This window comes from Branchiostoma belcheri, unplaced genomic scaffold (genome assembly GCF_001625305.1).
Source record: "Branchiostoma belcheri isolate BF01 breed outbred unplaced genomic scaffold, Haploidv18h27 scaffold41, whole genome shotgun sequence".
Lineage (NCBI taxonomy): Eukaryota > Metazoa > Chordata > Leptocardii > Amphioxiformes > Branchiostomatidae > Branchiostoma > Branchiostoma belcheri.
The window spans coordinates 750,413-772,703 of record NW_017804032.1 but is presented as its reverse complement, the minus strand read 5'-3'; the positions used below and the strand labels follow the sequence as shown (position 1 = coordinate 772,703).

The window sequence follows — 22,291 nt, the reverse complement described above, 5'->3', positions numbered from 1 at the left end:
TTTTCGGTTGAATGGGGTTGATTATAACAACATTTCATCACAATGCAGGTAATTGAGCGAGGGATAATATGGATTCAGGACATAGGGAGGTGCCACCTGGACGCCTTTGTTTCAATAATCACAACCAATAAATCTTGTAAATTGTTCTAAAGTCAGAGAACAAAGGAGCCCTTTCAGTTCCAAATGCCGGCAGATTAAAGCAGTTAAGTCTTTTCTACCCCGACTTTCTGGTTTGACAGGGGACAGTAATTAAGGCTTCAGGTGGGTAGGAAGGTGTGAAAATTACTCAGGTGGAGGAAGAATGGGTCTTAATTAGGGTTTCTAAGTCTTAAGGTTGTACAATGCTTCACAAAAGGTCACTTAATGTAACTTTAACGATGAGAAAACCAAAAAGTAGGTACCAGGCAGAAAGCATTATGCAAAAAGGGAAAAAAGTGACCATATTGACCTACATTTTGTGCTTATCAATTCATTTCACATTTTTTAATGTTTAAAATGTTGTCACGATCCAAAAATAACAACAGTTTCCCATTCTTGAATCAAGTACAAGCTTTTAAAAAATATTCTGTTGCTTCACAGCAATTGATTGTACATGCACCAGCATTGGACACTTCATCAAAGCATGTGACCCAAAATATGTTAATCTCAAACCACTTTAAAACCACGTTTTGTTCCTAAATAAGTTAGCCTAGCTCTCACGCCCAGTTACTGACGATGCTTTATCCAATTTTTCCAGGCCGCGTTCACGACTTACAGCCACAACACCAGTTGTTCGGCAGGGATTTTCTTCTTTCCTGCGCTGCTCTGTATTTTCTCGAACCATAGCAGACAGCACACCAGTCCTGCTAACACAGGCTTATACTGGGATTTGGTTACAATAGCCCTCGGAAATGCCATTATCTTTCCTGATCTGGTCATTCAGTCCACACAAAGGTCCTGTTTCTCTCAGCAATTAGATTAATATTGCCGGCTTTTGTCGTCTTAGGAAAGTTTTATCTGCTCAGGGGAGGCTGAAAGGCTGTGAGATTTGTTGGTGATTAGATTTGCGCTGAAGATATAGTGTTTCTGTAATCTAATGGAAGTTTGGGGACACAGTCCACTGGTCTCAGGGCACAGGGAGATCAGGCTGTATGTCCCAGGGTGGAGGACATGGCTCCAGTACTCTACTCTCCAAGCAGAGGTTTAGGCTTAAGATTACTTTTGACATGTTAATATGTTTTTCTCTGGCTTTTTTTTTTTTGTACTGGTATCTCTCTCTTTTTTTTCAATGCAAGCCAATCTGATGCTTTCTTGCAGCCAACAAAACATCTGCTTGGAGATTATGGCTTGCTTTTGTGTTTAACCGTTTCCATGTCAAACGCACCCAAAGTAGTGTGCAGCAGGAAAGGGGTTAAAAAGAGTTGAAAGTTCTAATCTAAGGCTAAGATTGAGTATAGTAAGGGTATTTTCGATACACAAATTTGGCAATCTTTTGCTCAATATATAGAATTTTAATCAACTTTACCATTACACAATATTTTGAAACACTCTTGTAAAGTAATAATTGTTTTCTTTGGTTTAAAATAGATACTGTTCAATGACAACTACATTGTACACATGATCAAGCAGGCATCACATGATACAAGACATTTTGAGGAGACGACTCTTAAAGGTTTTATTTCCTCTCTTGGGACATAATCTATACATCTTCAGTTCAATCTGGTGAACACCTGGTTAAGCCACATCCAGATAATTAAACCTCTGAATCAACAGGTAAAATTTACCTGACCTAAAATCTATTCACATTCAATTGCCAGGTGTGCAAAACCTGGAAGTGTGACTGTTCTAAACAAAGAAGACACAAAGTAGACTTTAAAATATGGACTTAAACTTCTGGTGAAAATTCTAATTGCAATGAACAATGAAACTAGTTTTTTACCACTTAGTAGATGTTGAAGCATTTGATGATTTACCTTTGTCTACCTGTATCTCCAGGGACCAGTTTGGCCATGGTATTCTTCACTCAGTTATACCTGAAATATAGGAATGTGGAAGTCTGTTCTAGAATGGTTCTAACATATCATATCATGTCATATCATAACAGAATAAAAACTGTAGCAACAACAACCAGATTTTACAGAATTTGATTAGTATTAAAGGGTATGATTAATAACTTTTAATAAAATCTTGATGAAGTTATGATTGAAACATATGTATGTTAGCCAAAATACTGACTCAAGAGTTACAACTGTACAATGAATTTGACATATGCCTGACTCAGGTGTCATCATAAGAAAAGCCTGCGTCCAGATATTCCGAGAGGAATTCAGCGCAGAGCAGCAAAAAGAGCCAACCATTCTTCCCTCCAATAGCCTCCAACATCTCTAACATAATTATCTGACAAACAAGACAAAAAGGAACCCTACTAGGTAATTGTGTTTCCTCATCCTTTTATTACCCTTTAACACTAATCTGTTCCAACTTCCCGATGAACAGACAGACGGGTCCTTCTCTTTCTCCTTAATTGGCCCTGAAGTCACCAGGCCATTCATGTTAAATGGTGCAGGCCTTACCTTGTGAGTGATGCAGTCAGAAACAAAGAACGCACAACATGTTTGCCCTGTTATTTAAACGTAATTAGGGCCCCGACTTCGGATAACTCACTTTGTATAATTTCTCCCACCCCCTGGCCCAAAAGGTTAGAAGCGCGATAAAGGCGGGACAAAAAAAGCGGCTACGAACGGGGTCGGATTCGGCCGAAACGTAGCCATATTTAGTTGGGATGTGACTTGGCTATTGTGTGTGCGAAGGGTGTAGGTTACAAGGAAGAGGAAGTGCCAGCGGTGATGTCATTTTCCGTTTGATGTCATTTTCCTTTGAAAGATAACACCAGGATGTATTTTCAGCGATCTTAAGTTTTCATTTTTTTTCTAATGAAGCACTATTCACCTGTCCTTTGTTTTCTTTCATTATTACCAGTACGGTAGTAGTTACAAAAAGTTATATTAAATTTCCAATGAACGAGGTTAGACATGCTAAATTCAATTCAAACTCTACTACTTCTTATACCTGAGTGTTGACTAGTTCTGACAACAGTAATGCTGAAGAAAAGTGATGGATGTCACTCAAAGCATCCAGAAATAATCTACATTTTTACTCAGTCTGACTTTGCGTTCACACTCGCTGTTTCGGCCGATTCGAATCTGCTGCAAATATCTTGAACTACCTCCCGGAGGTAGTTTATTCTCTGATCGTTTTGCAGAAAATCTATCAGGTTGATGAATTTTGAAACAATTCGACGAATAATCCGAATCATTTTTCTTAGCTCAAGTGTGAACGTGTGTGAGTCTATGAGTATGTTACCTCTTATAACAGGACCAGACCTTGCATATTTCACACACATGTACTCCATGGGAGTTAACAGTACTGTAGGTGAGACGGTGAGGTGTTCTGTCACCCATGCACCCCTGAATGGCTTGTTTACCTGGCCCCCTCCCACGGTATGTTGCCGGACAAGAGGCTGGCGAGATTCCGACAATTCCGCAGAAGACAAGGTGTCAAGTAGGCTGAACAGGTGAACAGGAACCATGGCAGGCGTGGAGTGAAGTGTCCCCAAGTTTAAGACAGTGACCTGCTTTCTTATAAGAAGGTTATATTTAACCCTCATCCTACTGAAGCATTTTTGCAACATACATGTATATTGCATCATCACAAACTTTTATACAGCTGATACAGGTTTGTTTTGTGATTGTTCTGGTGATTTGTGTACATACATGGTTTCATCAAACTACTAGGGACATTTGATAGTAAATTGTAAACAGTTAATGATCATAACCATAATTTATGCAAAAGAGGAAAAGTGGTGTTGCGCAACACAAATTTCAATAAAATCAGGTCAAGTCAGTAATATGAGCCTCGAAGATAGAAAAAAAGAACAGCTTTGTATTTTTTGCTCATTAACGTCTGAAAGCCTGAGGAAACTGTTGAGCGTGCGTCAGCACAAATGTCACGAAACCGTTTACGTACACGAAATGCTGTTAATGACGGCTGTACAGAAAAGAACGCCCCTTCAATTTCTTTGAAATACAACATAAGAGTGTGAAACGTGATTTGTGAAAGAGGAAGCCGCTTACATTGAAGCAACTTGGTTTCCAGGTAGAAGTTTCTGGAAAGGCACCCCTTAGCTGCCAATTAAGTGCCCACGAAAAGAAAATAATGAATTTACAGTATACAGTTGACGTACATTTCTTTTTTGCATAGGCCACACCAATCTAATGAATCGGTTCTTGGATTAGCTCTCTTTCTTTTTTTTTATTTACAAAAAAAAAAAAATTCAGGTTCTCAATCAACTCCAAAATGCTCATATTTTGGCCTTGACAGTTGACAAAAGTCCTTGTCTTCCTAGATATTAGACCTAGCTTTTCCATGCAATCAATGCAGTTTGATTTAATTTCAAAATTCATTGTTTGGATTACAAACTAGCCCAGTATGCAATCTTTGAGGTCAGCATAGGATGCATATTTCCTGTTTTTTTTTATTGCAGTGTTACTTCATATTTTTCCTTAAAAAATCCAAGAACCAACAAATCAAATCGATGTAGCCTAAGTAAACAATAACACCCATCAAAGTCAGGGTCATGACTTTGTTGGCTGTACTGATGGACTGTTGGGGTGTCTGTAACAGCTGTGGCATTATAACAGGGTTGGTTATGTCAGTGGACACTCCATAAGGCCACATTGATTTAATTTATGCATGACATCCATGCACACATTGATTTTTGCCTGTCCCCCCAAAAAATTACTTCCTCTGAGGCTCTGGCCTGGGTGCCATCCTCCGTAGTCCATGGTAGCTAGCAACAGTAGGAAGCCGGCGGTAACAACGGAGGATGGCACCCAGGCTGCCCAAGCTCCACAGAACTCAAGAACTCAGTACAGTGCCGTCTCATAAATGCTGCAAAAGGGTAGCATATGCCGTCTTGTCGTAAAAATAGTCAAGTATACTACTACTACTTCCGCAAATTCACAATACCAGCTTTGTATTCCTGTGGTTTAGCAGCATATTTTTGTCAGGAATTTTTTTATTATTCGCCAGTGCGCACTAGTTTGGAGGTCTTCCTAAAATTATGTCAGTGTGGCCTAACCAAGTGTAACAAGGCCAGCAGAAATACCTGCACAGCTCCAATTTTACCTGCACTAACCTGCATATACCCAGTACATGGACCAGTGCAGGTTAGGTGCAGGTAGACATCAGAAATACCTGCACAACTCCAATTTTAATGTAGAAACTAACCTGCATATATCCAATATTTCAAGCTCTGATATTGTTTGTGACTATATTTCATTGCTCCATGAGATTTATATCAATACAGCCAAACACAATTTTGATGTTGAACTTGAAGTTAGATTTCCAGACATATACTGTAACACCTGAACGACATCATCGAACTGGACAAAAAGTTTGTCTAATCCGGCTGACCAACCTGTCAATCATGCCGTCGCCGTGGGAGATGTTACGAAAGTGAAAGTCAGTCCAGCACACTTTCACCTTATCACCAAGGCATGACCAACCGCAGTAAATGATGAAACCCAGCCGCAACAAAGGCAAAAAAGATCAGCCCCAAACTTTGTATAGAAAGAGGGATTACCTGGCAGACGTGTAAAAAAAAAGCTGACGATTCTTGAAGCTCAAGCGCACAGCAAGTTTGAGATTTCGGACGGGATACCCCCTTTCTCCTGGAAAACCGACCACGATAACAGACAGGCCTATCCCACCTGTAACAAAAAAGAGTAAATATATCGTTAATCCATCTTCAGAGTTGACAGACTGCAGAGCGAAGGGCAGCCCAAAGAGGGCTTCTATAGTAATAAAGGATCTCTTTTATGCGGTGTGGTCTTTCAGGGGAGAAGCCTGGGAGATAGGTTAGGATTGTGTGGGCTGAGGCGCTGACAAAGGCAGCAGCACACTACCCGCTCTGATACGAGAAATGGACTCCGCATTCAAAGACACCTGCCAGTCCGGCTGAATAAACCCGGGACGCGCCCGCGCTTACGCAGACCCGTTTTATCGGCGGTGGGAGATCTAAACTGTTTCTTCATGTCGGACGGACAAAGGCGAGGTCATTTTTATTGGAAAAAAGGAAGTCATAAAAGGTGAGAGACGTGAAAGGAAGATATCTAACACATCTTAATAGACACGGCAGCGTCCATATGTTATGATGGGCATGATTTACAGACAGCTACGGACGTATTATGGAAAAGTGGGAAACTGACAGCGATAGTTAGGAAAACTATGGTAGAAACTAGACAATAATTATCATAATTACATTCGTACCAAGCGTGTCCAAACAAAATATACAACTAAACAAAGGCAAAGTGTATGAAACATCCATCTAGCAGCGCTATATGACGAATGAACTTACTATAATCTTATAGAAACTTCTTCTATACCTTCACGCAGAACTTTGTAAAAGACGCTTCAAAGGGGGAAATATTTCCTGGCTTTCTCAAACAAACAGAAGAAATATGATATGATCGTGGGTCAACAGTCAAGATTATTTGGACCGCACTGCACAAAGGAGATGAGAAAGTGCAACAGGTCATAGCGATTTTGGTTGGAGTTCCATGGTTCTACATGTAGAAAGAGAGATGGAAACAGTGTGAGAACATGGTTGATTGATGTGGTGCTGAAAGTTTGGTTGCTGTTGTTATCGGGATTTCACCTGAAAAAGATGACTATTCAAAGGACTTTAATTTCCTGGTTTGGAAATACCCACCTCAACTCAGATGTCAGCAGTCAACGTGCAAGTTCAATAAATATGTCTTCACATTTTTCATGTGAAAATGTTGAATGTATGAAAAATGACAGACCTCAAAATATTAGACAATCGGTAAAGTTAGATTTCAAATTGACTGATATTATCGTATAAGTCTATAACTTTGCAGGTGCCACTACATGTATATGCACTTAGAGTTACGTTAATGATTTTTAAAAATAATATGCAAAGATTGTAGCTCCTATTGTAAGGGTAATATCAATAATATGTTTATTACCATTTGTTCCTTTCTCTATGTGTATACCTTGCTGTTTAAGCTTGGCCTGATTATTCTAATCCAAAAAGAATTTTGCCTACTCTGTTTATTTAAGGTCTCATAGAGTTGTCATTCCTAAACTAACACTTTAACTTACAATTATGTCTTCTATTCTATAATACACTCGTACCATTTTTGGAAGTAAGAAATAAATCATATATAAAGAAATCTATATGCAGTAAATATTTCAAAGGGAACAATACCAACGACATTAGCTGATGTATAACCACAAAGGAGAAAAACATCATTTTTAATTTACAACCCTGAAACGTGACATATATGGTCTCTAAAATTCCATACCTACACAAAGCAACAAAAGAGCGAGATTCTCTATAAATAACAGACATTTGACAGGTGTTTAGCTTGAAGGGTGCTGTTGTTCTCTCAACCCAACTGCAGAGGAAAATATATAGCGTCATTCAGTTATCAGACCGAGCATTGAAAGATATGAAAAATTGCATAAGCCCCCTACAATGCAAGTTTAATATCAAGCAGGTAGTGATTGACAGCTCCAACAATAACTACAGCGTCCTCTCATAGGAGGTAGTCTGTATGGCGGAGATAGCGCTGCCACAAAAATACGCAAAAGGCCTTTTTAGGCAAAGCCGTGTGGTCTTTATGTGGATAAACATGTATACAATTTCTATTACAGACCATTACCCATTCAGTCCGCAACACAATGTGATTCTTGAACAAAAAAATTTGTGGGACAAAAGGATTTTCCAACAAAAACTTATTCAATATCGTTGAATAAAAGACTCTATACAGGCATTATTATGCTAGCAGGATTTTATTATAGGGATGACGTGAAAAATGTCGTTTGTAGCTTGGTTATAACTATGTAACGAGTTGGAATGGAAACATGGGGGAAACAGTTTTTTAAGAAAGTTTAACACAATGAATAATTCTAAAAACTTACAAGTTATATCCTTGTACATTTTCAAATAGAAATATTTGGTGGACCCAATGTTATTAAATAATTATGAAGAAGAAAAATGACAAGGGAGGAAAAAACAAATACACTTGCTATCTATATTAGCAGTTATGGTGATATTTTTTTATTTACTATAGGTAGTAAGATTAATCACTTTTGGCGAGGCATTTGACATAGCAGGTGACTATCACCTTTTCAAGATGTCAACCCAGAGACCAGACTGTAAGGTTTGAATCACTCAACCACTCAACTCATTCATTCACACTGGGAAGGACCCCTACTCTTTCCAATAAGTGTGGTGGGTTCTTTAACATGCTCGAAGTACAGCTCTCCTCAAATACCTCTAGACAGCTTCATGTCCCACCTGCATACTTTAGCTGAAAATTCTAGCCGTGAGAAAGCTGCATTGCACTACCACTGGCTACTTGTAAATTTAAAACATCAAGCTTCTCCTCAATTTAGGAGTACTGCCTTATACCTTTTTTATGTTTACTGAAGGAAAACATATTGTTTTTGCTCTGTTTCCTCTTCTTCTTCTCCAAACCAAACAGGTCAAGGACCTAAACCAGACAGTTATCACCATGGTAACTAGTGTTGGGTTACATCATGTTGCAATTTTATAGCAGGAGGGATTGAAACTCCTGTCTGACCATGTAATATATATGAATGTGTTTGAATAAGAATTAATTTCTAAATATCATTCCCCTGGAGTGAAAAATGGACAATCCCTAACTGGATAAGCCCTCCTGTCAGGAAGAATCCAGTCTTGTTTATTGACAGAGGTGTCAGGGACATAAGTATGGCTTAACCCTCCTGACCCTGAGATGTACAGTACAGCCAGGTTTTCTCTACCTGGTCTACGCTCTGGTCACAAATCCCCCATTCAGTCTGATCCAGGGCGTGACCACTCGGACTAACTGTGGGGAGAAAAGAGCCCTTTATACATACTTACTGTAATCCCTGGAATAACATCTCTACACAGACATGTCATAGATCGGGGGTTATGACAACATTATAGGATCTCCAGTGAGGATTGACAGAGAGCGAGCTGCATATGTACATAGTAAAGGCCAGATATGGAACTACAGAAGAACAGTGGGTTTGGAATACTGGAAATCACAATTTTTTTGTGGTATTTTTATATTCAACATTTTCACGGTCACTACTGTACATATCATTAATGTAAATAAATACTTTGCTTTCTTTTTGCTACACCTGCCTCCACCATGAATGTACAGTTCTGCAAACAAGTCCATTTTTCTCAGACTGTGAAGATAAAGTGGTTCATAGTAGTTTTTTCTGCATACCTGCACTGATGCAGGTAACATCCCAAAATCATCTGCATCTGCAATATGACCTGGACGCACAACTCTTTTTGTTTCACTTTTAGTCTATCAAAAAACGATTTAAAAACGTTTCTAGTAGCACCATATTTAATCTTGCTGTCTGCGATATCAAAAAATTCTACCATGAAAACTACAGGGCATCTGAGAGGGCTGTTTGTTTACAAGTAAACTGCCTTTATTCGTAACACACCAAATCAGAAAAAAATGAAGCGGGCAAACCCGTGAACCAACAAATTAAATTGGTGTGGCCTTATATTTATAAAAAACACTATGTACGTTGTACCCATTACTTTGCTAATCCTACCTATTTATAAACTTGAATTTAACACATCACATATGTACATAAATCTAATACAAAGAACCGTGATACTTCAACCTTAACGTATTAACGGTAGAGAAGATAGTTTATGCCATGAAAATTCAAACAGATTTGTCTCACTGGCGCAAAACCTCTCTTTCTAAAACTGGAATATTCTTCTCTCACTTTGTAGAATCAGAACTCATGTATCCATCCAGTCAAAATAATTTTACTGTAAGGAAAGTTCAGAAAGTTAAGGATAAAGATCACAGTTCTTAAGCAGTAGGAGGCTTATCGACTCAATATCAATTTCATACAGTATTTTGTTCCACCCTGTGGCACAATGCAAACAACAACTTAAGCAGCTTTGCAAAAGATTAATCCTAAACTCTCCTTATTTAACTTTCAAAATGCTCTACTAAGTGCATAAGGTACCTCTGAATGATTTTGATACCCGCCGAGGCATTTTATGCACACAGAACAGATTGGCAAGGGAGCAGGGGGTTTGCCCTAAGGAATTTACACATCGCCGTAATCAAGTTATCAATTTGTGTTCCTGTACTCACGATCCAAAATGAAGTCTGAGACAGGAAGGGCACCTAGTGGAGAACAAGGCGTAATGTCATTACCTAACCACATATCCGAGGAGTGTGTCAGTACAGCAAATGATTATGTCAGCATTTAGATTATTACAAAGGGCGTGATTTTCCCCGATTGCAGCCGTAATTGGCACAAAAGAGAAAACACAAATAGGTACAATTAGGTGGGGAATGTCATTGAAGAGATGTCAGGACAGAATAAATGCATGACCTAATGCTTGTCTGTAGGTCTAGGCTGGGACTCAATGGCTCTGTTGTGCGCGGGGCGTGGACGGGAAGATCCCGGGCAAGCGTGCGACAAAGCGCGTCTCCTACTTGAGAAGAGAAAAAGGAAACGTTGACTATGGGCTGAACAATGATTTATGTATGAAGCGGGAATACTTGACATGCATGTACGCATGTCGGAGCCAAGAAGGCTGATGCCAACTTATTGGATGGAGCGTTTGAAAGAGATACAATTTGTACAAGTTGTTGGAGCGTGTAGGCCAAATCCCTGGTTAACCCTGACAAGCCCTGAATGATTGGACCACACAACTTGCTGGCTTTTTTTTCTTCGCTCTCCGCGGCAAGCGCCCGCGTCCTTGTGATTGGTTTGCAGAGGTCGTGTCGTGCTGCCCCCCCCATCGCCGCGCTATCCGCGGCACTCGCCACATAATCACAGCAATTGAAAATTAAACGAAAATCAAAGCACCATTCAATCAGACATTGTCGACGCACTTTTCATCAGCGCGTTATCGGTTCCCCGTTTCATTTCCACGCCGGCTCATCACAACGATGCTCTCAAACCGACCGCCGCCCCGCCGGGAATTGCTGTATTTCACCCTAATGGTTTTTCAGCATGATCATCAAAGCACAACAGATGAAATTAAATGTTGACAAGGCCTGTATATAAGGCCCTTCAATTCTTCCGAGGCTGAGGAAGTTAGACTTGAAGCCCAATTTAGCTCGGCTTTAATCAGGAATCAATATAAAACTGGTCCCTACAATTGGATTAGGGTTGGACACCCCCACCAATTGGTTTGGTGCAGGTTTAATTTTCTCCAATCAATTTGCGATGTGTTTGCAACGAGAATATGATTGTGTGGCGTGACAATTAACATTGTTGGCAGGCGATTCAACCGCGCCTGGTTCGGGCTTTCAGGTGACAACCATGTCTTCTTCAAGGGCACGCGAACAAGCGAAATGGGAAATTACATATATATATAGAAAACTTTGTTACCAGTTCAGTGAGTCAAAGTCATGGCTGTGGTAGACCACAGTTATGTTGCTCTGACCTCTGTATGGACTAGAACTTCAATGCAGAAATCTATGTACAATCAAGGTTAAAAATATTCCATATTTCTTCAACCTCCTTGTGAGAATTATAATGTATCCAATCTTTACTTAGAACATAAAACCGGATATATTCTTATTTTAAATTTAATGTAGATTTAAATTTAAGTACATTCTGTACTATGTAATAATGTTCTAGTAGAACTAAGGAGGTTGAATAGACATTCTACTTGGATGTCTAACCTTCCTTGACTTAAAAGTTATCTTCTTTTTGACGCAAAATTTTGTCCTGGCAAAACTTTTCAGAAAAGATTACTGGCATTTGAAGTTATTTATAAGCTATGTTGACTGTAATCTGAGAAAGTAAAGTCAGTTGAAAGTCACAGTGACAATCTTTTCCATCAATTTAGTATTAAAAAAATATTGTATACTAAGATGTTGCTTTTCCACTCTAGGCTCAAAAAACCTTGAGATGAATCTGCTTGAAAAATGGTTTCCTCAAAAACCATGTTTAAAATGTTTTATTGCTGTGACCCAACAATATATTTTGATTGGTATGTCTTCATATCATAAAAGTTTGATTCCCAAACAACCGGTACACTGAATGTACCAGTCGATGATGATGCTCGAAATACTCACCGAATTTGCAATTTACTCCCTCACGGGAGATTGGGGATTACGATAAGACTAACATTTACAGGAAGGAGGAGAAAAACATGTATTTCCTGCACTATAGGCAGGCCAAATGTGAGAACCTCTACGTCTATAGGAAGAGAGAGGTCACACCCTTTGCACAGCTCTAAGTGACAGGGTCACGAAACCCTCAACAAACCAATCTAAAAACCCACAGCCAGCTTTTATTGTGGTAAGTGAGGTGTTGAGTACCTTGTCTCCTATCCATATCTTAACCCTGTATTATGTTTTTCAGCCGCGGACAAAAAAGACTTTACCTGAAAGAGCGGCTATTATTCATTCCGGGTGGATAAAAGCCCAAATCCATTTATGGACGAGCACAAATCCGTAATTACCTGATCCACTTCAGGAGATAAAAACCGGTCATAACCCGAGATACTGTTTAGAAGAATTCATAATTGTGGCCAATCCTTGCGCAGGGGTGCCGTGTTTGACACCGGGTGTCTCGCCGTTTTTTCTCTCTTTCCTTCCACCAGAAATCCCGGCGATCGTTCGGTAATTTCCTCACAACTCCCCCCGTCGGAGACCTGTAATTTCCCAATGGTCCAGAGTTTATTTAATTTTCAAGTGTAACACGGCGTTAATAAAGCGTGCAGCACTTAACAGCTCCAGCGGTCACGCGGGTCGGCACCGCGCTGATGAATCTCCCCACAACGCATGTCATCTCGCAATCATTCAACCACCAAATCATGGCGGTATTACTGGCCTCAGCCAACAGTTAGGTACAAATTACATCGGGGATAAAATCGTGCTTGTGGGAGTACAAAACACGGTTGGTACGATTAGTGAACCGACCACCCGTGTGAGTGGGACCTGACAATATATTACAGGTCTACTTTCACGGGGATACATGGACGGGACAATAAATACTACACTGGGAAAAAGTAGCAAAGCTTTTATGTCATAGTTAATGTCATAACCAAGTACTGTGAGCCATTGAAAACTTCATTTTCTGATACTATGTACTGGTAGGAAGAAAATAAAGAGTTGCAAAAATGAGCAGAAAAATACACAGGGTGTAAAAAGGGAAATAACAAATTGAATATTACCTCAAAGTAACTCAGATACTTATATCATAATGCTATATCATATTCAATATTAGAGGATTCTGAATTGCTTTAAAAATTTATAAAAAAATGAAAGTGTGGTAAATTTTTTGATTCTACATTTATCAACTCAAGCCAAAAAGTTTGAATCAAATACCAAATGGAACCAAAATTTGATTGATTTCATGAAGTTTCATCAGGATTTTATGTCACTGAATAAAGAGACTATTTTTATACAACCTAGATGTTTATTTGGCCAAACATTTCAGGACTACTGTAAACTTTAATAAACTTCAAATAAAATTGAACTTTTTTGTCAAGGCAGCCTTTTGGAGCCCAAGTTGTCATGCATGTCAGGAGTATTAAAGGTAGCAAGTAGGGGGTTAAAATATGTAGTAAACAAAGAAGCTTAACTTAAAACTATAGCACAAATAGGAGAACCTTGAAATACAAATTTAATGACTGATATAAAACAAGCAAGTCTGGGGTATATTCAGTATAGTATAGTGTGCCTTTCAATTTTAAGATTGGGCCACACCAAGTTAATCAATTGGTTCTTGGATTCAACTGCTTCATTATTTTATTATATTTAAGGCCACACCAATTTAATTTGTTGGTTCTCGGATTTTTTTCAGAAAAAATATGAAGCGACAGGGCGAAAAAAAATAAAAAATAAAAACAGGTCTAGGCATCCTATTATAGGCTTAAATGCTACAAAATGAGCCATGAAGTCAACACAAAAGGCTGGGTTAAAATTTAAACATAGAATTTTGAACTTTTAATCAAACCACTGCAATGATAGATGGGAAAACTGTAACAACTAGGAGAAAAGGACTCTCCTAAACTGTTGGGGGGGCAAAACATGAGCATTTTTCAGTTGATTCAGGACCAGAATCAAATTATTTTTTTTTTTTGCAAATCAGAAAAAACTAAGAGACGAATCCGAGAACCAACAAATTAAATTGGTGTGGCCTAACAACAGAATGACTAATGCAAAACACACATACCTCCCCCCCCCCGAAAAAAACAATTCACAGGTTCTGAATCAGCTTTTGTCCAAACATTTAAAGTCGTTAGTTTTCCCATCTATCAATGCAGTTACAGGTTTGATTGAATCGGTTCAAATTTTTTTTTTCGCCCTGGCCCTTCATATTTTTGCTGAAAAAAATCAGACAACCAACAAATTAATGTGTGGTTTCAGCTCCCATTTAACAAGTCAAATATAAAGGACAACAACACACCTCCAAGCAACAACTGTGCCCTTAACACAGCTGGACTGGGTATGTTGCATTTAATTACATGTAATTTGTATGAATCAATTATATTTCCCTGTTGGGAGCATCGCTACATCTCTGGAGAGGACAAAACTGTCATCAACCTTCACTTATTGGACAATTACTCATCAGTGTCAATTAATTTAGAAATGATTAATGGGCCATTCTATTAATTGTATACAGGAGTTGTGTTGTGAGACAGGTCGTATTACAATGCTACATTTCTTAATAGTAATTCAAAAAGTGTCTTTTGCAAACCAATTTAAGTATTTTTTCGCCATATAGCAAATGCTTAATTCAATTTCTTTGGGACTGTGTCTTTAACAATCATTTCTTAATAGTTAACCATCAGAACTTGTTTGAAAAGAATGCTGGAAACTTGACCAATTTTTATAAATCTCATTGTCACATTCTTAAATTTATTTGTTATTCTTAAAATAGTAGAATATGCCGCAAAACTGTTGCCCAGCCAACATCATAACTTTGCATAGTATTCATATTGGAAATATGAGATGACATAGAAGATCATCACATGTTCCCATCATACTGGATTTGGTGATATTATAGTTTTATGGCAAACATAATTTCCACACCCTTTCATAATGTCATTGACTTTTCCTTGAGTCTAGACGCTACATTATAAAACTAAAATGGTACCAACTTTACGTTAACAGCTACCAAATAGTTTATGATATGCCCTACAATATTTTGTAGACGTTTATTCTACTTTTTTTATACCTTATTCAAAAGCAGAAAGGGACGGACACAGAAATCATCAATGTAAGATTGGACTGTCCATGTATATGGGTTACCACAGTTTCAATCTGCAAAAAGTGTTCAAAGAGGGCCAGATAAAAGCGATACTTTTCAATCTCTTTTCATGCAATTCGTCGGAGCAAATTTAGCGATGCAGCCTTAATGACCACATGTGAAAGCTATCCACACATCAATTCATCACCCATGGTTCCTCCACTCACTCCCAACCATTTAATTAATCAAGTCGTCCCAAACCACCAAGTGATGAAACGCCAATCTATTCACTCCGCTGGAAAGGCACACCGACCAAAACTGGCCATTGATTGCTTTCAGAGCAGCATTTAATACTCGCCACTATAGACTAATTGGATTGGCCCGTTTTAGTTAGGGGACTCTCTCGCCGTTCCTTTTTTCCACCCAAAATGCGCGCCCCGCGCAAATTACAACGAGATCGGCACCAACAAACGTCCCTGATTATCTAATTCCCTTTTACCGCTGTTCAACACTCGGAGAACATAATTGGATTTCCCTGTAACAAGACGAATAAATATGGACGATGAGCGGCGGCGGATATCATCTTCTGTCCTCCGTACATGTTTGTGCTGAGTGCTCAAATTACAAATAACTTCTTAGGGCTTTGCTTCAGTGTAAATTAATAGAAGGGTGTAATGACGCTGGCAGAGAGGATAATCAAGGAACTGAGCACCTTCTAATTGTGTGCTGGCTTGTATATTAAAGGACCAGAAGTTCAAACAAGGTTCCTCTGAACTAGGGGAGGAAAATCAAGTGACTTTCTGCTGTGAGGGGTATGTGGAGTTACCATTTCTGGAACACTTGGACAAAAATGAGGCCAGTTGCTGAGATCGATTGTGTCATTTTGCCTCCGCTTTTAACTGAAAGCTCGGAACATCAAGTGCTGCCATGCTTGAGTCTCATTTTAATCAATGAGTTTGTATCTAATGCATATCTATTGCAACATATTTCAACATTTTTGGATTGATTCAGTGGTGTTAAAAATAAATTTTCTTACCCGTCAACACAGCTCAACCTATGACTGGAGTCCATTCCAAGACGCCAATGCCTTCAATTCTTTGTAACTGTTTGCCTAAGAAATTTCATAGTTTGAAAATATAATGTTCTATTATATTCATGTTCATTTCTATGTTCAAACATCAAAGCAAATTTGCCTAACTTACTAGTCTAAGACTAAGTATACATTATATTGAAGGAATTTTTCAGCTTTACCCAAAACTTAACAGGTGGTTGGAAGAAAAGGTGATATATGGCCAGTTGGAGTGGGTTGTTTAGAGGTATTCCTGGAACAGTGCAGTAAGGGTTGGTAATTGTTACCTAGCCCCAGGGTACACTGTGTTTACCTCTGTACATGAATACAAAATTCTTTGGATAATCATGAAAATTCCAGAAATAATCAACAATAAACAGTTCTGATGGCTTCTGTATTCTACACAACTTTGTATTGATATCGAAGATTACAAAGTTATGAAATGAAGTATATTCATCAGGATGACATAAGGTGGCTACAGTTTCCAATACACTGTTTGAAATAACACTTGTATTATGATATTGTTTATTTGTATTATGATATTGTTTATTTGAACCATTCTTTATTCATGGGAAGCTTAATACGGGATGCAGGCTGCTTTGTACTGAGGTCATGAGGGAAGAGGTAAGGGTCAGACAAAATGTAATAGGGTGCTCTAAAAAAACATATAACAAAGATACAGTTAAGTAAAGTCCAACTAAATCTATACACAAATTTCCACACAATGTACAAAATACATGACATAAGAGTTAGATATGGTAATTATGGTTTCCAAACAATCATAAAGCATTTACTACAGTAACTATAAACTTGTAGGCCCATGTTGGCAGTGTATCTGATGCAATTTCAGGTCAGTGTAACAAAAAATATGGTATTCAGGAAATCTGTCTGATTATTATTGACGGCCATTTCTTTGCACATTTTTGTCATCATTTCATACTTGAAGCAATTGAAATGGCCCCAAAACAGTAAGAGTTAGAACCAGCCTACAATACGAAACAAGCAACCATTTTCCATCAAAGACATCAGTGTGCTTTATGTATGAAGGGATAGGATTGATTCAAGTTACTACATTTAAAAATTACATAAGGTTGACTTTTAAAATTCAGTTTTACTGCCCTAAAGTCACTTTGGGTGCTTTTTATTATGTTGTTTTATGGTATTGAGTGTAATAAACAATATTCTGGAGCTTTAACCCATCCAGTTTGTCCTGGGCATAGACAAGGACAAATGTGCGGGGATATTGTACTGAAGGCCACTCTCCCATTTGAACCTCTGCGTTTGTTTGCCCCTGTATGTGACATATGGGAGCTTTGTGTGAGGAACAAAGGCAGGCCACCTCACAGCAGTGGCTGGCCAGCTGAACTAGCTGTTTCTTACAACACTGTAAAAGGTTAGAAGGCCTGGAGGCTGAACCCCTGCTATGTGTGTGAATGGGGCAAAACACTGCCTGTTTCCCCGCTTTTGTCCCAAACAATTGTCATCATTGAATTGCAAAAATTCGCCGGACAATACAGGGCATAGGAATCTAATGACAACAAAGGCATCAACCGTCCGCGTCCAAATCAATAGTGTACGCTGGTGTTCTCTCAAAGAAAAACGCTGCATTCAAGTGTTTATATGTGTAGTGAGGGCTGCCTTGTTTGAGGAAGGGGGGAGAACAAGAGACAACACTGTCTCCGAGAATGCTGTTATAAACTGCTGTTGTCATTTTCCACACATACCTGCACACACAACTGTGCTCTAGCTCTCACTTGTACCGACCACCTGTGATGGGTGCTCTGCCATTTTCTTCAGCTGGGGATAGATTATTAAGAACAGCTCCCTTACACACAAGGCGACCCTCAGCGACGCCTTTGTCATTTGCCTTTTTTCCCTACGTCATTAACACTACTTGTGGAAAATGCATGTTTCTTTAGCCTTTTGTCCTTTGACCATTGTTCTGCGCTACTGCTGAGCCCACCACTCAAAGACACATTTACAGGAGAAAAGAATGGGAAAGGGGCTTGCTATTGTACTTCGAGGAATGGCAGGGTCCCGCAGACAAAAGCGTTAATAGGACATATGCAAAGCAACCATTTTCCACAGGTCTGTTCTTTCTATGGCGGGCCCTCATCTCCGACAAAAAAATCCAATCTGCTCTTGTTGCCGGGGCACTTTGCCCTGAACCGTGACAAAATGCAATAGTCGGGGAAACAACTGTCGCTTTCAGGTCGGTGTCATTGAGAAGAAGTGGGGGCAAGCCACCGTCCAAACCCCCGCAGTCTTGCTAGCATCCGGGTGGTCTCTTCACTACAGACCCTCTCAAGCCTTATAGTGCAGCTTCAAACCCAAATCCTGTCTGTGGCATTGCCCCGCACATCTCAGCCTATTCACGACGGTTCACCTGAAAAAATACAGCCTGAAGAGACACTAGCCGTATCATTGAGGCCGCATCCTGCATTCATTACCATGGCGACCGGGCCCATTTTAAGGATTGACATCTGCGTCGGGTGTGCGGGAAGAGGAATGTCCGTCACCATGGTGCGCTGTCCTGTCCCTGAGTTAAACATGTCCTTTACAGGCAGCTGGCATAATGGCAGAGGGACAATCAGAGACACAGGGACGAAACCTCTCTGTCATTGTGTAAGGGTGATGTACATGTAGGCACGTTTTATACAGCCGTGTATCAGTCCCCGAAAACTGTTCGTTGAACCGAGAGAAATCGTACGGTTTGACATCATCGAGTGCGCCTTGATCTGTTGCCATGGAAACAGCGGTCTGCCATCTGTTTCTGCGAATTCAGCACCGAGCAGTCGCTGGGGAGGGAAAGAGAGAAATCGTGGGAACGTGTGTACTTGTGATAACATGGATTCATCCTGTCTTTGTGTTGCTGGCAAAACAGATGTCGAAGTAAAAAAAGGTGCAGCATAAGAGGGTGGGAATAACACCCATTCACATGGATACAATACAGTTACCTTGCACAATACTAAGGAAATACTTGCTTTCAAGCCATCTAGAAATGGTTTTTCCACGAAGCTTAGGATTGTTTTCTTCTCAAAGGGATCATCTTGTTTTTAGGTGCTGCACAATTTGTTCCAAGATGGGTGGGTGAAAGGGAAGATATTGTTCAGCAATTGTGACGATTCACACAAAAGGCAGCACAGGTGTTCCCTTTCAGTCACTTTTATCTCCTTAATCCTGGGTGACAATGCAGGATTTCTGCTAGATCATGTTCGAAAACACTCCTGGCTTTCTCTCAATTTCTGTCCGACTATCATAAAGGAGCCACTTGTTTCGAGAGAGTTGGCGTGCACAATGTCGGCATAATGAGACCAGACTAACGAATTACTGGGGATTTAGCTGCAAAAAGCTGCCACGTCACCGAGAGAAAACAACTTTGCAACAAATGTGTCATTAGAAACAATAAATGGAACATAGTGCGGGAAAATGCGTCTGTAATGACTGCTATTCTGTGGGACTTCCACAAGAAATTCACTATTTAGTCTGCAATTTCGGCACAGAAAGCTAAATAATGAGCTCAATTCACAACCTGGGACAAATAGTGCCTGGCACAGCTAATGCCTATTAGATAACGTTCACACAACTCTTAAAGCAACAGTTACAATGAGGATAATCTCTTGAGGTGTTTTTGTAAGACCCTCTTTGCACAAAGTAAATGTCATACTTGTATACAGCACAATGTGCTTAGCACTCAACAGAAAAGTACAGGCCTTTTACCTGGTACATATTTATAGCATGAAACTCCATGAAGCTCCTCGCACCATTTCAAATATTCTGTATTTCATATAAAAATTGTAAGTACGTGTATCATGATTCTTAGGTTCTGGTCTGGAACAACACTTTGTCATAGGAGAGTCAGTATGGACAGTATTATTTAGCCTTATAAACCAGATTCGCAGGCACGCGTTGCGGCTGCTACTGATTACATCACACTGAATGACCTAACCTTTGCACATCTAACTGTAACCATTGCTTAAAGCTATTCAGTGATGATGCCCCTACTGTACTTGATGACAGGTGAGTTCCACTCTATGATAGTGTTAAAAAAGAACAAATTTTTTTACACAACTCAATTGGGTTTTGATAAAATCTTCCTCTGATACTTGAAGGGGTCATTGACATTCTACAGGATATATACACTTACCTAATACACTTATACAAAGAACTCTCGGATGTTGAAGGTCAGCGTTTGCGTTAAAACACCCCCTCACTTTCCGGATTCATTATTACGGGAAATTGAATAGACGCAGTACTTAAAGCAAAAGAAACAACTAATAAACACATCATTTCTGCATCAAAAGGGACACCACAGGATTCAAGATTCCTCAATCTACAATCCTAAATTCAATATAAATTTATACCAGAAGGAAGAAAAGCCCTGATAGCGAGAGAAAAGCTTTCTATCTGCCGAAAATTAAGTCTCAAAACCACATGGGGGATAACTCATTATTCAGTACTATTCAGTAACTGTATTAGCTCCGGATGCCACATACAGATATCGTTTGAAACTCTAATTAACAAGAGCACGACTCAAACGAAGTTGCCAAAAACAGACTACAAAGTCCAGAGAACAACAAAGGTTGTCTCGTCGACATTATAATTTCAGTTCCTTTCTTCCTTATTCGGTTACATGCATGTATCATTGAATAACCAGTTATAACAGGTGGTTGACCGGTTATCAGCACCAAGGACATGTCTAATTGAAGTCTTGAAAACCTGCATGCAAACCCTGTGTTCTTTCCCTTACTCAAATGTCAGAAAGTGACACCTTTTTTGAAGAGTATATTCAACCTTGTAAGAACCTTTTAAAAGCCCCTGGCAAGTTTTCTGAGAAGGACAGTTCTCAAAAATGGAGTTAAGTGTCCTTTCAAGTTGTAAACATTGCCAAAAGCAGGGACATATAATTCTAGTATCACGTCTTTGCTAGAAGCTGTTATGCTAAAGGGCAGTTTGCCAGCTATATAATATTGCAATTATACAAATACTAAAAATACCAGTAGGACAGTTTTCTCACTGTGATGTGGAATTAAGAAAATGTGAAAATGTAGCATGTGTAGTCCAGTGGTTATCGACCCTGCCCCTGGAACATGCTAGGTTGGGGGTTTGAATCCCAGCTGTTGTCACTCATCTGACATGCACGCTACTGGAAAGGGTTGCAGTCCTTAGGATGGGACATTGAGCTGTGGTTTACTGTTCATTGTACTGGTTGGAAAAAGCTAGGGGAATTTCCCAGGTACAATGAACCTGTAAATACAGTACATAACATCTGTCTTCTCTGTCATGACCAGTGGGAGATTAGACTTCAGTGAGCTTAAAAAAACTCGATCGGCCCACAAAAATTAAAGAAAATACTGCCATACTGACAAAAAGGAGTATCAAAAAGTCTGTTGCTTTTGATGTTTTCTGACAAACTGCAGGTAGAATTAGCCTCCTTCGCAGTCTTGTTGGGCGTGGGCGTAATTTTTTCTCTGAGCGACGCTAGTAATATGCCGCCGCGAGGGACGATTTGCTGCCGAGGGACTTTTGCCACGGAGAGAAGGTTTCCGCGCTCCAACAAGACTGCTTCCAATCGGCGAGTTAAAAGGGCTATCAAAAAACACTTAGGAGCGCTTGGCATGGATGTGTGAACTTCCCGCAATAAACGCCACCAGTGCAGGGTGGTGTTCACGCCCCGTTGATCGACGAGCCAAAACTTGTAACTTTCCAGCGGTCGCCGATCAACCCGTCGGTAGAACGCCAACCATTCCCGAAAACCGAGCCCTATTCACTCAACAAAATCCCGGAGACATTGTGCCGCCATGTTGTTTGGTGGCGGGTGGATCTCACTGACCATGGGAGGGTAACACACCGCTCCGCAGCAAGTTGCGTAATAGAAAGAATTGCACATTTCACCAGCAAAAATAGTACTGCAAATTGTCTTGGTTTGTTTTGCATGGGACG

At 39.7% G+C, this 22,291-nt stretch overlaps 1 long non-coding RNA gene across 2 annotated transcripts in view; it reads right to left on the bottom strand.

Moving 5' to 3' along the window:
* Positions 1-1,468: 1,468 nt before the first annotated feature.
* LOC109477841 overlaps positions 1,469-22,291 on the bottom strand; it is a 25,020-nt gene continuing 4,197 nt past the window's right edge. The window contains exons 4-5 of one of the 2 annotated variants that reach the window (XR_002140695.1): positions 5,624-5,750; positions 1,469-2,012 (exon numbers count right to left, since the gene is read on the bottom strand). This is a non-coding gene — a long non-coding RNA (uncharacterized LOC109477841). The remainder of the gene's footprint in view (positions 2,013-5,623; positions 5,751-22,291) is intronic. The other variant, XR_002140696.1, reaches the window with a different exon arrangement.